Source organism: Glycine max, chromosome 1, assembly GCF_000004515.6.
Source record: "Glycine max cultivar Williams 82 chromosome 1, Glycine_max_v4.0, whole genome shotgun sequence".
In the NCBI taxonomy this organism is placed as follows: domain Eukaryota; kingdom Viridiplantae; phylum Streptophyta; class Magnoliopsida; order Fabales; family Fabaceae; genus Glycine; species Glycine max.
The window spans coordinates 43,860,648-43,872,105 of record NC_016088.4 but is presented as its reverse complement, the minus strand read 5'-3'; the positions used below and the strand labels follow the sequence as shown (position 1 = coordinate 43,872,105).

At 28.5% G+C, this 11,458-nt stretch overlaps 1 long non-coding RNA gene across 7 annotated transcripts; it reads right to left on the bottom strand.

Annotated features, from left to right (window-relative positions):
* Positions 1–2,078: 2,078 nt before the first annotated feature.
* On the bottom strand, positions 2,079–7,163 carry LOC102660529 (uncharacterized). 7 transcript variants are annotated; one of them, XR_005891316.1, is made up of 7 exons: positions 6,682–7,162; positions 6,453–6,594; positions 6,022–6,250; positions 5,046–5,674; positions 4,710–4,898; positions 3,950–4,068; positions 2,079–2,306 (listed from the first exon to the last, which is right to left on the bottom strand). It is a non-coding gene; the product is annotated as an uncharacterized lncRNA (long non-coding RNA). The 7 variants fall into 7 exon arrangements; XR_005891317.1 differs by having other exon boundaries at positions 4,710–4,875; XR_412859.3 differs by having other exon boundaries at positions 4,710–5,235; positions 5,599–5,674; positions 6,682–7,153.
* Between the last annotated feature and the right edge of the window lie 4,295 nt (positions 7,164–11,458).

Here is an 11,458-nt window from a genome sequence, read left to right as displayed (position 1 = left end):
AAAGTGTTGTTGTTGTTGTTGTTGGAAAAGTGCATATGAATGGCAATGGATCCAGAACTGGGTGACTTGTAATTTACACTTTTCTAAAATGCAGTGTAGAATGTAGAGTTAAATCTTTTAAATAAGGAATATGTAGTAGAGAGCATGTGAAATAGATTTTAGAAGGTGATTCAGAGGTTAGGAGGAAGACTTGTGTTAGCAAAAGATTGTGTCACACCAAAATTCATAATAAAGATAGTATATGTAAAAGCCTATGAATTTCTGCAAAATGAATTATTGAATACGGTTAAATAGGCATTTAATGAATAATGTCATGTATTATAATCTAAGTAATGGTGAAACCTGTTAGTTAAAAGTGAGTTCCAGTGAAAGGTACACTAAATTCAAATGGATGAAAGTTAATATTGAAACAACATAACATCATGTTTGATTTATTGTCATTCATGGTTGTGAAGTGAGTGTACATGCTGAATAAATCAGAATTAGAAAGCCAAACATGTCAAAGCACAATTGCTTTTGACAAACAAAATGGAAAACTACAAAATAATATAGTTGAAGGCCTCGATAATCAATTGGATAAATGAATATTAATAGTCTAGAAATAGGCAGAATAGTAAAATATAATATAGAATCTAGTTAACAAAACCTATTAGAAATTTTGGAAAACCTCTTTGAAGACAACATTGGTATATCTAATAAATATCACATCTTATAATTCTATTAAACTTAATCATTTATTCTATTTATGAAATACTATAATAAATTCTATTAAATATAAAATGTTTATTGTTAAATAAATACTACATAAATACAAAAAATGTTTTATTATTTAGTCTTTCCAAGTTTAAATCCCTTGTATATATTAGATATATTTGAAATTAATGAAATATTTATTATTATTGTAGTATTTTGTTTCCTCCCAATAAATATCATTTACATTTCAACAAGAAAAAAATATTATTTTCACTAGACACAACCCCATGAGTATTATTAAGGTAGTATTTGTGTACATGTAATATTTATGTGAGGAATGTTAGCGATACTCTCTCGTATTGGGAAAAGACTTTCTTCATGATTTGTTATAATTTATTAGACATAATCCTTTTGATAGGTTTCACTTATCAGTTAATATAACTTAGGAGAGACAAACGTTAAATAAGAAGTAAAACCTACAAAAATGATGATTTTAATAAATTTTAACCAATCAGAACAAGTCTTAAAATGAGAGAAAGTGTCACTAACATTTCCCTAATGCTTTTGTTGATTTTGTTCTTAATTTTTTTTTTGTTAATTTGGTGCTTGTAAAACTTATATATATATATATATATATATATATATATATATATATATATATATATATATATATATTGATCAGTAGTTTTTTTTATGATATGTTATTTTGTTTTACTCATTGTGAAATATTAAGGCTTCAAGAGTATTGCATTGAGACTTACATATTAAAATATTCTTATTTTTACTTTTAAACTAGACTTCTTGTGATGTTTTTTTATCTCATCATTTTGTAATTTTTTTTTAAAAAATATTTGTTTCACACACACACACAAATAATACTCCCCCGTCCTAAAAAAAGTGTCATCTTAAATTATTTTACATAAACCAAGAAAATTAAAGCTAATAATAAATAATTTTTATTTTAGTTTTTCAATATAACATTACTTAATACTTTCCACTTGTAACCCTTATAACATTAATGATATAGGCTGCAAAACAAAAATTGAATTAATGATGATAAGATTAATTTTGTAAAATTGTTGTTCTCTTTCATTTATTTATTGATTTTTGTTTATCCGTATAAAACAACCTAAGACAGTAATTATAATGAGATGAAAGAATTAATATATAATATTTCATTAAGAAATCAAAGTGAAATTTATTAAGAGTATTCGTGGAAAAAGTGATTAATAATGCATAGAAAAACCAAGATGTCATTTATTTTGGGATAAGTTTTTTTTAAATTGCAATACTTATTTTGAGACTAAGGAAATATTTAATAAAGATAATAAATATATAATATTTAATAAATGACATCAAAGTTAATTAATTAATAATATTAAATATATTATAATTAATTAATGATATTAAATATTTATTAAACATATATTAAATGAGTTTTGTTTGATATTATTTACAAAATATAGCTCGGGAGATACCAAAAGTAGCTTGAACTATTGAAGTGATTGAGAAAGATCGATCAATAATTTCACACCTGATTTGATATAAATAAAGACTTTTTCTGTGGTTTTACCTCCACAGCCAGCAAGGCAAGTCAAATTTATTAGCTACCCCTGAAAATGTCAAAATAAATTAGTGTAAACCTCCATTTCAGGTCCCAAAAATACAAAACGTCACTATTTTAGTTATTCATTAAAGTTTACGTCAATTCAATCTCTGTAGCATGTAATGTTAATATCAATTTATTTTCTTGATCATTATAAACGTTTATATTCTCTCCAAGTTCATTCAGCAAATCAAATAAATAACATTGAGATGGAAAAGGCACACAAATGATTGAATTGAAAAATAGAAATATTAGTGCTCATTAACTAGTAAGAATAATATGATTTATTATTTTATTGGTAAGTCAGAAACACATGCAGCAGATAATTAATTTATTATATTTCTAGTTTCTAGATAAGGGTCAAGGATTGGACTAGTGGGTAATTTCCTAGCATTTTTTTTTATTTGGTTGTAAGGGATATGCCGATCGAGGACACAATATTTGTTAAGAAAATTAATTTATGATTTTTGTTGGTAACTATCTCTATAATATTTGAACGTTTGTGTTCTAAACTTAGCTTTTAATAAAATTGTTTCCTAAAAAACTAATAAGAAGAATAATTCTTAAGTGAATATAATATATATTGGTACAATCAATTAAAAATTTAACATATATTAAATAATAATAATAATAATAATAATAATAATAATAATAATAATAAAAAGTTATATTATATTATAAATACTATATTATATTATATTATAAACACACGCATACATTTATCTTTTGAAATATTTTTTTGTGATTTATGATTTTATTCTGTTTTTTATTTGAAATAAAAGTTACAAAAACTAGTAAATATTTTTTGTAAAAATTATTATTTGTTAGAAGTTAAATATGTAAATTTTTTTAAAAAAAATCAGATCCCCTCCGATGAATGTCTGGATCTGATTTTTGAAACAATGCACGTACAAAACACGCAAGCAAAAGTGCATTACTTTTTTGGCATTCATTTCCTGCATTTTTAATATCATGAAAGAGTATCGAGTTCCAAGAGTACAAGACACGAATTTATTTTAATAAGAGCACTTATAACTTATTGGGTTGAAAGAAAAGTTGCAGATTTTATTGTTTTCAAGTTAATATTTCTTCTAATGCACGGCATTTGTGATTTATATATTCCAATTTTTTTTAGAAAAATTAGAAAAAATAGGAATTAGAATAAATGAAAATTCAGAGACTTTATTAAATTTCACATATATAGTTCAATCATCAATAACTTTACACATATAATTGGCAAAACTACTACTTACGGATTTATGCCATTGGTGATTCTATATCAAGAAGTATGCAGATTTCCAAACAAGTCAAGCACTCAATGTTAAGCAAACTTACAATGGTATATAAGATCATCATATATTACATTTGAGGTGCTTCCAAACTAAAATAGTGCATTCCAGGAATGCAGAGAAGTATTACTTTGGGAAGCTATTTAGCACAAGATCATAAATATATATATATAAAAAAAAAAAACCGGGATTCATTCTCAAAACAAGATCACTGCATAACGTACACAACAAGTTGCGAACATTCTCAAAACAAGGTTCCGTGCTTAAATTAATTCAAAAGAACGAGCTAGTGTTCTTCTAAGGCATGCAATGCATTTTTTCCAGATATAGTCAAACTTGAAAGATAATCTTTTATGCATACCTGACCAACTTATGTGCACTTAGCTCAACTATTTCCTGATTGTCAATAACTCTGACTCTAAGGTATTCTTGTCTATAAAGTGAATCCCGCATGGCTTGGATATATCCTTCAATGTACAACTGCACCAGGCCACAAATCTAATTATTAACAGACAACCAAATCAACATTTTAAAAAATCAAGATGGAAGAAAGTATAAATATTTCTTTTGTTAAACATTAATGTATAAACATAAACACATAAGTTGGAAATTGAAGTCATTAGAATAATTAATCGTTATCCTTAGTATTATAGACCTCTTCGTAGATTTTGTTAGAATATCTAGAAAATATCTTGTAAGAGTCTCTGAAAAGTAAAAAATTTCTTAATCCAAAAGTTGATGGTACAAGACAGATGGGTCTGTGGGCCCAATACTAAAAGATATTGTAACATCTTTCTTAGAATAAATAACATCTTAAATGATATTGCAACATAAACTAGGGCCAGATCACTTTATATGATGTGTTGCTTTACTGCAATGAGATGGTCTTACTTGCATATCGTGGTGTATTAAAATTACAAAAAAAAAAAAGGCAAACTATAGATTAAGCTAAAACAAAATCAAAATCTCATTTTGTATAAATACGAGTACACTTTAAATAATAGGATAGGATTACTAATTAATTATTACTATTGTTTGAAGTGGGGGATTAGGGATAGTCATTCTGGTGGATCATATGATGTAAAATCATACTTTTACATTTGTCCAAGGACGAGAAATACCTCAAAATAGATTGCTTTATCAGTAAGAGTAAGTTTGCCAGGCTATGCCATATTATTCTCCCATTTCAGAACAGGTCTCTTACTGTTGGAACCAATGCATAAAATCCTCTCCTCAAAAAGTTGAGGAAACTCTGGAATTTGATATGATATCTGTTTTTCACGCACTCTGCAGTAATATCAGTACCAGTTCTGAAATTGTATCAGGCAATAAGCATGCTGTAGAACAACCATAAAAGGAAAGATGGAACTAACAAATTATATCATTTATTTATGCTGCAATACTCAACTGAGGCAACTGTACCATATGAAAGGTCTATAAAATACAAAGATTTTTACCATATAATTGAAGCATCAAAACTAAAAGTGAACCTCCAATGTAACGGATTCGAAAATTGAAGGGCAAATGAGAGGAGTATGAAGCAGAAGCATTATAACTCATGGCAAATTCCCTGGCCTCTAAGACCACCAGAGGAGGGGGTGCCATTCCCTCCCCCGTCCTCCTTCTCAGGCTCGTGGGCATTGAGACCTTGTTGTACTCAAGAAATAAACATACTCAGTTCTGAATAAAGATATAAATATTTGGCTTTTAAGCTAGATTTGAGTACAAACATAGGGTTTCCCCTATAAAAGAATTTCCTCCTTCAAAACACAAGGAATAACAATCTAACATCTTATTTCCCTTTTACTCTGCAACACTACTTATATATCACTATAACTATCACATCATAATTTATAACTGCCTAATACAAAATTAATATCAAAATAGATGCCTAATGACTTCCTAATACATAATTATAATAAATCAGGTTTTTCCCTATAAGACCTCCTAAGTAAACCTAAAAATAAAAAATAAAAGTAATGTGTCCTAATAGGAAAGCTGCTTACATACCTTTAGTATGATAGATTGAAAATTATATTCTTGTGTATCTCAGTCATAACTCCACTCATAGCTAGCAAGAACCACCCTATATTTTTGGATTGAAGAAAGCATTTTAAGAAAAGAAACTAAAAAAATTATCAGAATCATTTAGTATATTAGTTTATAGTAAACATTTTAAGGCAAAAGAAGAAAATAATCATTATTTAGTGCTTTCTCTTATTACATTGTCTTTTTTCAGTAATTTTGGGATAACAAACAAAATTTTTTACTGTGCATTTCAAGTGCAAAAGTAAAAACATGTATCATATAGCACTTCAATTATATACTTTAGTCTTGAATCTGTTAATATATATTCTATTTGATGAATGCACTGGTCCAAGGACCAATATAAAAGAATTTACATCCAAAATATAACAATTCACGCATATTCACCTGCTAAATTGTTCAATACAAATCACAGCAGCTAGAGAAAGAACCCCACATGGTGTTCTACGGTCAATTGTCTGCTCTATCATTAAAATGTCTTCCATAACTTGAAATCCACAATCATTTTCAGGATCAGGCTTCCTAGTTTGACCCGGTTTTGCAAGTGGAAAGGTAACTTCATTCCATAAATTTTGGGTCCTTGACATCAATACATTCAATCTTTCTTGGATAGAACCTTTGAAAAAGAAATGGAAATTTAATTATTGAAATAAAAGCCAGAATGAGAGAGAGATAAAGGAAAAATAATACACTATAATTTGGAGAAATGTTATTTTCTTTTAATCTCAAAGACAAGATTGTGACTAAAACAAGAAGGCAGAAGCTTAAAAAGTGTGGTACCACTAGTAGCATTAGAAGTAACAAGAGAAGGAACGTACTAGTACTCATGTCATTCAGCTTCCATTTATCCCCAAAGGACTGTGCCACAAACTTGAATGAGAACTTTTGCTTTGAGAATATTCTTGTGGAATACTTGTAGTTGTACGCACTGTGGGGAGAAATCACATGAACTTAATAGATCTGCTGCCAAATTATTTATTGTTGTATAAGCAATTATGTTTGAAAGTTGCAACCTTAGACTTACTGGAAAAAAAAGTAGCAACTTACTGAAAAATTTGGTGTTGTGGTTGTTCCCCTGTATTTTAGTGCTGCCAAATCGTAGGCTCTAGCTGCCTTTTCTTCTTTATCATAACCACCTGTAAGTAGTGACAACAAATGATAACCAAATGTAAACAAATTTTAACGTAAGACAAAATGGAGGACAAAATGGAGGACAAAATGGAGGACAAAATGGAAAAACTCATGAATTTTTTAGGGACTAAAATCTTATTTAAACTTAAGACAAATTGTGTTTTTAAAGAAAATTCAATGATGAAAGTTCATGAATGAAATATAAAAGCATAATTCATACTAAAAGAATACAGAGAAGATGTTCCTATTTTAATTAAGTCATTACTTAAATTGTAGACGCACACACGCATATTGTGCTATAAAAATAACAATAACAGCATAATTAATAGAAAAAGAAATAAAGAAAAAAATGCACTTTCCCTTTCTTATTTTAGTTGTCATCTTTTAAATATTTCCCTAATTCAAATTATTTGTAATTTTAAAATATAAAAAAGTATTAATTAACGTTTTCCCAATGATATCCTCAAGAAAAAAAATACACTCATAGTTATATAACTACAACTGTATAGTATAATTTATCATTTATGGAATTTATTATGAGAATTAATATAATTAATTGTTTTATTATAATTAATTAATTAATTATTTTAGTATAACGTGTGCTCATGCATTACCTTTTTTTTTACACCAAAGAACCATTTATGATTCAAATTTGTAATATTTTTTTTAAATCAAATCTTAAATTAAGAACAAATAATACTATATCAACATTCACCTTTTTAATAAATATCAATAACAAAATTTGACTTTTTATTGTTATTCCATTTGTTTTAGAGAAAAGGCCATATATATATATATATATATATATATATATATATATATATATATATATATATATATATTTTGTCGTCCTTATCTATCCAGCTGGATTGGTTGCTTGCGATATGCCAGTGGTGTGCACGTATTCATTGGCCACGAGTTTAGGGCACAATTACATGTGTATAGAACTAGCAACAATAGAAAGTGTGTTTAAGTTATAATGTCACGGACCTTCTTGTCTCCTGCGTCATATGGGGGTGGTGGGTGGAGGGTGGAGGAGGATGCTCAATGACAATCATATTTCGAGTCTACCATTTGGCCATTAAGACATTGTGAACATATACACTCTAGTGCATAGCCTAAATTCAGCATTGTATATGATACACTGAAAATATATAAGGATTGTTGTTTTTTGGATTCTGTTCCATGAATTATTATTATTCCAAATGAAAGGTCAATTATTACCAGGTACGTGAATTAATTATTGAATTTATTTTAATTTATCTAATAATATCAAATTTGAATTCTAAATATACAACGGTATTAAATATTAAAAAAAAAAATTCACTCACCGAATATGATTGTCTTTCATAAAAAAATATGTAAGAGCATGTTTGATCAAAAGCTTATTTAAAAGTAAGACTTTTGAGTAGTTTATAAATTTTTTTGACTAGCTCAATGATAAGTTACTTGAGCAACAAAGAAGATATGTTGTGTGTGTTGTTGCTGTCAATGGGTTTTGGGGTGGTGTGTTTGGGATTACGTCAGGGTGATTGTTGTTCAACAAGAAAAATATAACTCTTCAACAAAATTGTATTTCTATTGTATATATGGGACGAAAAATATAATAAAATAACAAAAAATATGATTCCTTTGTATATTGTATTATTTAATCTTATTTTCATTATTTTATTCTTTTATCCTCATTCAGTAATGGAAACATGATTATGTTGCTTACATAGGGTGAAAAAAAAAATTACAACTTAAACACAATTATGTTGCACACTTGTACAACATAATGTGTTTTGTTTATTTCACCTCCTATATAGACAGTTATGTTTTGTTTATTGGGCCGTTATGTTTTGTTTATTTCACCTCCTATATAGACAGTGAAAAGACGTTTCTTTTGTGTTTTTATCGAAAGAATAATTTTGAGATATGGTTAAAAGACACCCATGTAGATTTTGGTAGTGCCAATAACAACTCCCAAAGAATACTATAAAATTGGACCCAGACCATGGTAGTGGCCCAATAATGATGATGTACAGGAATTTTAATTGAAATTTGTAAATAAAGATCTCACAAAATTAAGTATCACATCCTACCAATGTATCTTTATAAAATAGTTGATTTTATTCCTATTTTATTTTAAAGTAGTGGCCCAATAATTTATTTTATTTTTGCATTATAGGTGGTAGTTTTACTTTCTATTATTCTCGCTTGTTTGAAGTGGAAAACATCTGAGGACAGACCCGAAGACTTCAAAATCAAAATATTGGACCTTGGATTTTCGGAGTAAGATTATAATGGGAATTACTAACACCAACTATTTACTAAACAAGTCCCATTATTTATTTTTAGTATTTTTCTCACAAAATTACCCCTTTTCCAGAATCTAATTCTCGGAACATCTTTGGAATGTTGTGGAAAAATTTCGGTAATGTATAATGCCTTACTATCTACTCCTCACTTAGTCAGTTTTAGAACTTCCAATTCGCATATCCCAAATCAACACTTAAGAGATCAAAATCCCTCAACAAATGAATATTATTGGAGACGTTGCTATGGTGGATAAAACTCATGACAAGAAGACTGCAACATGCTATCATGACATGTAGAATTATCTTCAATGGAATTATCTTCTTTTGGTTCTACGTGTACTAGCCCTTGGTTCCTCCATATGTCGAGGACAATCCTCACCATCCTACGATCTCGTAGGTTATCGTTTTTTCAACTATTTAACCACTCACTCTCCGCCTTCATGTCGTTCCAGTGGTTTAATTTCTCGCAATCATTTCAGATTCTCATGATTCTCTTCACCATCCTTGTGTTGTTGTTTATGGTTACAGCTTCTGAAACACGCCATAGGACCGTGGGATGTGTGCTTTCCCTTCATGCTTAATTGCAAATTACGTTTTTGCTGCATTTCTTTTTCAAAGGGGAGTGTAATGCGTTAGAAACTGGAATTAGATGAAGGGTTTAAGTTTCATAAAAGGGTCATTTTGAGAAAAAGAATGATAAAAATATAAAAGGAGGTGTATTTAAAATATTAGGTTAGTGTATTTAGTAATAGCCTTATAATGATCCAATGATTCGGCTTAAAAGTTTTTGAGTCATTGAATCGTTCATTTGTAACGTCTTAAGTGACAAAAAAAGAAAAGGACCAAAAGGGGAAGAAAAAAAAGACCAAAACAAAATAAAAAATAAATAGAAAAAGGTCTTTTAGATTTCACTATCTGTCAAAAGAAAATAAAAAAAAATCCAAACTATGTGAATGTGTTTTAGAATGAAACTAATAACGCTGCTAACTTGGTTTGGTTGATATTTTAACCAATTCTTAAATGGTCAAATCTAATTCAATTCATAGTTTGAGGTTGGATTGATTGGGTCCTTCTGAAAAAAAAAAAAAAGTGGATTGGGTTCATCACTAGGTTAACTGTTTTTCTCTCTTTTATATATATATATATATATATATATATATATATATATATATATATATATATATATATATATATATATATATATATATATATATATATATACATATACATGTATATATATATATATATATATATATATATATATATATATATAGATAATTTAAAATTTTGTACTTTTAAACTCTATATTTAATGTTTTTGATATTTCAAGTATTTGAATATTTTGATAGACTAGTTTTTTTTTTTTTTTTTTACAGCTTTGATAGACTAGTTAATGATTATATAAAGATTATATATGGTTTTGTTTATGTTTAAATGATAAGTGAGTTTATGAGTCACTATTTTATATTTTTTTATTTATTTTTAAGGCTTAGATATATTTTTAATCTTATATATATATATATATATATATATATATATATATATATATATATATATTTTGGCATTTGGTCCTTAATAATTTTTTTTCTTTAAATTGGGTTTCTAATATTTTAAAAGTTTTGTTCGAGATCTCTGTCGTTAGTCGGTATTCGTTATCTGCTTACGTGACCGTTAACCGGATACATGAGCATGCGACGTGTGATGTCACATGTACTCGTTGTTTGAGTGGGATTACACGTGCCACTGCCACCTCATCAATAACCCCTCCCATGATGAGAATTCTTAAACTAGCCAAATACAGGCTAAAGGCTCAAGTAGAGAAGGACGAAGACCCAAGTGGAGAAGGACAAAGTCCCCAAGTGGAGAAAGATGAAGGCCTTAGTGGAGAAGGATGAAGGCCTAGAGGCAGAAACACTATCAAGACTATTAATTGTTGCTGAAGACCCAAACTAATTTGAAGACCCAAGTTAAATATGTTTTTTAGTTATAATTTTTATTTATTGTAATTTTGGTTCAAACTGTTTAGAAGACCCATGTCTATTTTTATCTTTTTGTTCAGATACATTATAAGTAGTGGTTTTTGTTTTCAATAAAAAAAGACTTTTGGCATTTTCATAAAATTTGGTGAGAGCTTCTCTCTGGGTTCCTTGTTGAACCAATCTCAGACTTATCAAGGTAATCCTTGTGGTGTCTACCCTGACTTATCTTCCTTCATCGGAAGTGGCATCTACCCTGACTTATCTTTCTTCACCGGAAGTGGCGTCATCCAAAACTCCGTAGCCTGTATCAAACGATCCGCTCCTAGTCAGGTTCACATCATCCCACCTCCTCCGTGACTGCGGTTTCACCCACCTCCACTCCCCTTCGACATCGACCAGTCATCCTCCACTTGC